The sequence below is a fragment of the Miscanthus floridulus genome, chromosome 7 (assembly GCF_019320115.1).
Source record: "Miscanthus floridulus cultivar M001 chromosome 7, ASM1932011v1, whole genome shotgun sequence".
Lineage (NCBI taxonomy): Eukaryota > Viridiplantae > Streptophyta > Magnoliopsida > Poales > Poaceae > Miscanthus > Miscanthus floridulus.
The window spans coordinates 14,257,983-14,264,623 of NC_089586.1; the positions used below are offsets into that span (position 1 = coordinate 14,257,983).

At 47.7% G+C, this 6,641-nt stretch overlaps 1 pseudogene; it reads left to right on the forward strand.

The window, feature by feature from the left end:
• Nucleotides 1-1,521: 1,521 nt before the first annotated feature.
• On the forward strand, nt 1,522-3,893 carry LOC136465105 (receptor-like protein 9DC3; annotated as a pseudogene).
• Nucleotides 3,894-6,641: the final 2,748 nt, after the last annotated feature.

Sequence of the window (6,641 nt, forward strand, 5' to 3'; positions counted from 1 at the left end):
TCGAGGTTGGGGGGCATGAACGAGCGAAAGCAGAAACTGTCTACGACGTTAAGCTTGGTTTCCTGGAGGCAGACAAGCTGTGGGTGGTTCATGTCGATGTTGTCTTTGACAACCACGCGTTTGTCAGACTGGCCGAGGCCATGCACATTCCAGGAGAGCACCACAAAGTTGTGATACGAACGATTCATGGATTCAGACTGAAACAACCAACGCCTGCTGAAGGCAGCAACGAGTTCCTGAGAGACAAAACAGACGGCGAGAGGACACTGCACGAACGAACAGAAACTAACACAGCAAGGTTCAAAGGCCTAAGAAAAAAGGACGGCGACGGAGAACCGCGATGACCGGTAAAGGCAGTGGCAATGCCAACCAGCTGAGCCGCAGGCGCAGCGTCGATCATGGGTAGCGACCGGTGGCCGCCGCCACCGCAACAGCACGCCAGCTGGGGCCGTCAAGACACGCGGCCTTGGCCAGACGGGAGAGGTCGAGCGCCATCAGAGGATTCTTCTTCTTGAGGATGCGGCAGGCAGACCTTGCGCCTTGAGCTCAGAAGAGCAGAGTACAAGGCTCTCCCGAAGAGCCTTCCTGTTGACCGCCTTTGTGGTCATGTCGACGAAGGAGCCAGACTCCCGAGCAGCAAGCCTGGAGCTAGCACGCTGAGGTTGGCGCCCAGCAGGAGCACGACCGCGGCGAGGCTGCGGCAGGTGATTAGGAGCAACCGGTAGGCCCGAGGAGGCTTCAGGGGCACCAGAAGGACCCGGGCGCCCGACCGGGCGACGACCGCGGCGCGGCTGGAGGTGCTGGACCGCTGGGGACGGCGGCGGCGCGGGCGTAGTGTTGTCGACGTCGTGCCAGGGGAGAGCGAGGAGCGGATAGGAGCAGAGAGGCGTGGAGGGCACCGGGTCCCACGGCTCCAGCACCGTCGACGGGAGGATGACCGGGAGGCGCGGCAGCGGTGCAAGCGGGAAAGGGCGCACCAGGCCGTAGAAGAACGAGTCGAAGCCCGGGAAGCCAGGGACGAGCCGTAGGTTGCCGAAGGGGCGGGGCAGGTCCCGGGCAGGGGGACGCACAGGGCCGAACCGCGGGAGAGGGGTGTCCGACGCACTCGCGGGCTCGCGGGGAGGCGGTGCCGTGGGTGGTAACTGGGGTGCTGGTGGGTTGGCGCTAGAGGAGGCTACACGGTTGATGGGGTCAACGGTGGGGGACTGGAGGACTGAGGAGGAGGGAGGAGGCGACGCGGGGCGAGTGGGAACATGCAAAAGGATATGTTCACTGACACGGGACTCAATTCATCTGTTATCCCGTTCAATAATACCTTAGCTATTTTGGATCTTAGTTACAATAGGTTTGAGGGGCAAGTTCCTATGCCGCAGTCATCAACTAAACTCTTGGACTATTCAAATAATACATTCTCTTCCCTTCTTCAAAGCTTCACATTATAACTTAGCAAACACTAGTTATCTTAGGTTGTCAAACAATAATATAAGTGGTCATTTACCACATTCAATTTGTGATTCAACCATGGAAATCCTTGATCTGTCATATAACAATTTTACTGGACCGGTACCATCATGCCTGATGGAAAATGGAGTTTTGAGAATAATAAATTTGGGGGAGAATCAATTCAAAGGGATGTTACCCTCCAATATTTCAAGTGCATGTTCTGTCGAGACAATAGATTTGCATGGCAATAAGACTGAAGGTCAGCTTCCAAAAGCACTCATTGCACTGACTTGGAGGTTCTTGACCTTGGAAGGAATAAAATTGCGGATACATTTCCATCTTGGCTAGGGGGTCTTTTGAATCTTCGTGTCCTTGTCTTGAGATCCAATCAGTCCCATGGTTCAATAGGTTCTCTTGAACATGAGAAATCGGGAGATCAATTCGCAAGTTTGCAAATAATTGACCTAGCCTCAAACAAATTTTCTGGTGAGTTGCATCCACATTGGTTTGAAAATTTGAAATCAATGAAGAAGTATAACAATACAGGACAAATCATAGGCCATGGAATGATAACAAGTGGATTTTACCATGATTCTGTCACAATATCATATAAAAGGGTCTATGGTGACATTTGAAAGGATCTTAACTACCTTAACAGCAATAGACATATCAGATAATGCTTTGGAAGGTAGAATTCCTGTGTCAATTGGAAATCTTTGTTCTCTACATGTACTGAACTTGTCTCACAATGCCCTCAGTGAAGAAATTCCTCCCCAACTTGGTAGCATCGCTGCTTTGGAGTCTCTCGACCTATCTTCAAACATGCTATCAGGTGAGATCCCACAAGAGTTGACAGATCTCACCTTCCTTAGCATCTTGAACCTGAGCAACAACCAGTTGGTGTTAGATATATTATGGGCTTGGCCCGTATAATATTTAATAAATCAAATAAAACTCTATGGTACATAACATTAAGCGTTGTATGGTTTAATACCATACGGGATTTTGACTGAACGTTTACTCAGCTTATATGGTTGGAAATTATCCATCTTAATTGAGAAGCTGAGAAAAGGACAAAGGCATGCCACACGCGCCGCCGCCGCCGTCGGCCGGGCCGTGGCCGAGGCAGGTAGGCGGCGAGCGGGAGGGCGTGACCAGTCTTTTGCCACTTAATCCACATAATCATGGGAGTTTCTCCCTTTGATGGTGGAGGCGAACTAATTGCGTCAGTTACCGTCCCTTCCGCTTCTCCGTCTCCTGGGATTCTCCGCTGCCTTTCTCCCTTTCCGTCGCCGCCATATATCCGTAGTCCTCCGTCAGTCCAGATCTCCGTCTTCCGCAACCTCTCCTGAGAGAAACCACATCTCAGATCTCCGTCTTCCGCAACCTCTCCGGAGAGAAACCACATCTCAGCAGCCCTCTGGCTTCCCCGTCCCGTACCTCTGCGCGCACAGAGTAGCGGGAGAGCAGGTGCCTCCGGAACCCTCGTTCGCCTGAGAACCTTGCACGGGGTGTGCGGCGATTAGGTTTTTGGGGAGCGATCCGCGACTGCTCGTCCACGTACGCCTTCTTCCTGGTGGTGATCGCTCGGAACCTGTCTTCTTCCCCGTGATTGCCTGCGGAACAGCAAGGCGTCTTCTTCCTGGTGATCCGTTCGTGGGACTGCACTGCGAACATCGTCCTGCATCGACTGTGGTCCACGACTTCAAGCAACGCACTATGTCGACTAGTGCGAATGGAGCCTCCGATGCCCTTGGCATGGGACCCTCCGCTGGGTACAATATAATCCATGTGATTACTGTACTTTGCGCTTTTAATGTATTCATCTGTATGTCATGTCTGCATGCTGCAGCGTTTGTTAAAAATATACACATGCACATATATGCCGTCACGAACCTGCTGATGTTATATTTCTGGATTAAATTGATAATGAAAATACCTAATTATCTAACAGTTGGTAGGTCAGATACCACAATTGCATCAATTCACGACATTCCAGAATAGCTCATTTGATGGCAATGTCGGACTCTGTGGACCCCCTCTATCCAAGCCATGTGGCACTCCGACAAATACTCAAACTGAAGAGCATCCACAAAACTCCTTTGACATTGTTTTGTTTCTCTTTGTTGGTGTGGGATTCGGAGTGGGATTTGCAATAGCTATTCTAATGAAGCAAGATTGGATGTGGAGGTGGTTGCATATTATAAGGATTCTATGAACTTGGCCTGAAGCCGACCAGTTGTTTGCAACTTTGATTTACCAAAAAGGGATGATATAAAAGAGGTTGCTGCTCATACAGTTACGTTATCCTTAGCACATAAAGATAAAGTGTTAGTTCTTGTGTGTATGTAATCTTGTGGAATCTTGTAATTGTTGGTATTTTTGCTTACTACTACTTTCTGGTATTAAATATGTTACCAGTGATCAGAATTATTCATCACAGTGGCATCCTCGAGATGAGAATTAGACCTTTTTTTTTTTGCACACATGCATTTCAAATGGAAAAGGTATGTCCCTACCACCGCCGATCTGTGGGTTGGACTAATCGGGGGAAGGAGATGGTTTTGGGGATCGGCGGCGGGAGCAGCGAGCGGCGCAGGCAGGTAGTGGTGAGGAAGATGCCGCCATGCAGGAGCGTGCGCGTGTGCATGTGTGTGGCGATCGAGGAGGTGCGCTGTGCGGCCGGCCAGAAGCGTGCGCGTTCCGCGATGGGCGCCGTGACGCGCAATGGCGCCGGCAAGGAGGAAGACCTCTTGGTGATCAATTGATCCATTCCTCTCACGAGCACCTCAGATTTTGAATTTCCCCCAAATTTCTCCCCTTCTAGGTTTTTCCCGAGATTTGAGTTTTTCGCAAAAAAGCTTTAACCTTGCCGATGGATCTTGGTGAAACGAGTCGAAGCTGCATTTAAATCCTTGTTTCTTTGCTTTGAGATTGGCTCAATTCTGTTGAGTTCTGGAGGTACGCAGTTTTTTTCCCTGCACTCCTGTATCTTTTCTGAAATGCATTCAGCGTGCAGCAGCAGTTCTGTATCGTTATTTCAGACCTGCACTTCTTTTAGTTTCTCAGCATTCACCAGTTCTGCTGCTCTATTTCTTTGCTCTGCTCTCAGTTTTATTTGTTCTGCAAGTTAGTCTGTGCAAGAACAGCAGGTAAGCAGATCGACAATGGCTTCGGAGTAAGTGCAGAATCTCAGCCTATCTATTTTCTCAGATTTGTGACAAGTCCTTTTCAAGATACACTGGTAAATCGTTTAAGTAATCATTGCATACATCTTTTTGGTCAGCAGCTCTTTCGCTCCTTTTGACATAGGATCTGTGTTATGTTTCAGTAGTTGTCTGAATTAGCTGCTCTCTCTGCTTTTCAGTTAGTTCAAAGGCTCAAAGCTTCTCCGTATTCCTATTAATTATCAGTACAGTTCTGAACCTGTGTTATGATGTTCTTCTTGCAATAGTGTCGCATGTTTCTGTTAATTCGAGCACGTACTTGTTTTTAAAAAAGAGTTTGACCTCTGCTTATAAGAAAGCACCATGTTTGATACAAGACTGGGGTTACCAGTTTAAGTTGATACAAACATATAACAGCCTCGGCAAACACTAAGCAGTTCAAAGCAAGGCTAACAAAACAGGGAACATAAAGCCAAGCTACAGAGGCCCTAATTTTCTCCGATGTCCGACAGCTCCACCACGCTAGGCTTGAAAGACTTCATCCATTGGAGCACCTCCTCCTTCACACTCAGAATTCGCTCCCCGTCTACCTCCTTTAGCAGAATACTCCATTTCTGCAGTAAAGTCAAAGCAACATATACCACATCAGTTGGCGCCCTTGCAGACCTCTTCTCAATTGCCATCTTGTTTCTAGTAGTCCAAATAGCCCAACTAAAACCTGCAAAAACAAACATAAGAAGTTTAACAGGTAACAGCCCCTTGCCCTGTAACCACACCCCAGAAAAATGATCCACCGATCTTGGATATGTAACAAGGTGAAACACCTCCTTAGCAATACCCCAAATTAGTTTAGCCATTAAACACCCAAAAAAGATATGATTCACTGATTCCAGCTCCCCACAAAGACAGCATCTGTCACTGCCGTTCCACCCCCTTTTGGCCAAGCTATGGGCCACCTGAAGTTTGTTGTTAAAAAATTGCCACAAAAAAAAATGATTTTCAAGGGAACCTTACATTTCCAAATGATTCCAACCACCCTACTTGCAACCCCCCCATCAGACAAAAATCTATACAGGGATTTCGTAGAGAATTAGCCCTTCTTCTCCAAGGCCCATATCACACTATCAGTAGAATGCCTTTCCAAGTTAACCTCATCCAAGTCCTCCAACAGCTCCTTCCACAACTCAAACTCTCTCAGGGAGAGGGCTTTTCTAAATTCTATCTGCCACTCCCCTTCTTCCCAACAGTCAGCTACTGTACAGTCAGTGTCTCTGACCAACCTGTACAGCTCCTCATAGTATATCTGTCTGTAAGCCAATTCGAGCACGTAGCCACGTACTTAGTTCACCTCAGTTTGTTCTTGTTTTTGCTGTAGCAGTATGTCTGTCTGAATGTCTTTCGAGTTTTTGCTCTGTAGTACGTCGTCAGCCAGTAGTAGTGCATTTGGTTCCTCTTTGTTTGCAGCTTGTTTTTAGTACAGAAAAGTTTTTTTATTTTTATTTTCAGCTTGTGGTTAGCTTCTACAGTGTGCTTGTCTTTTGTTTCAGACCTTGCTTATTTTGCTTCTACAGTGTGGTTTTAAGAAACTAGGGTTAATCTGTCACTAGTTGGCTTATGTGACCTTGATGATCAGAAGGGAGGTGCTCTGGTCTAGTTTGGCATGTGTGCCGCAACATGGTTACACGAACAGGCTCGAGTAGCCAGGTCATGGCATGAGAGGTGTGGCATCGATGTAGGTTTTGTAGCTCCAAACTCAAAACAAGAAAGGTAATAGTAAGCGGCGACGAAGAGTTGTGAACGGACAGGGGGAGAGAGTGAGAGGGAATAAAAAAAAGTTTGCTCTTAAATAAAGACTTAAACATAGACTCAAATTTCGCGTGACGACGTACTACAGAGCAAAAACTCAAATTTCGCGTGACTTAAACATAGACTCAAATTTCGCGTGACGATGTAGGTCACGCCACAGTATTGTTTTGTCGCGTGACGAGACTCAAATTTCGAAAAATCATAACCCTTCAATACGATGTCGGA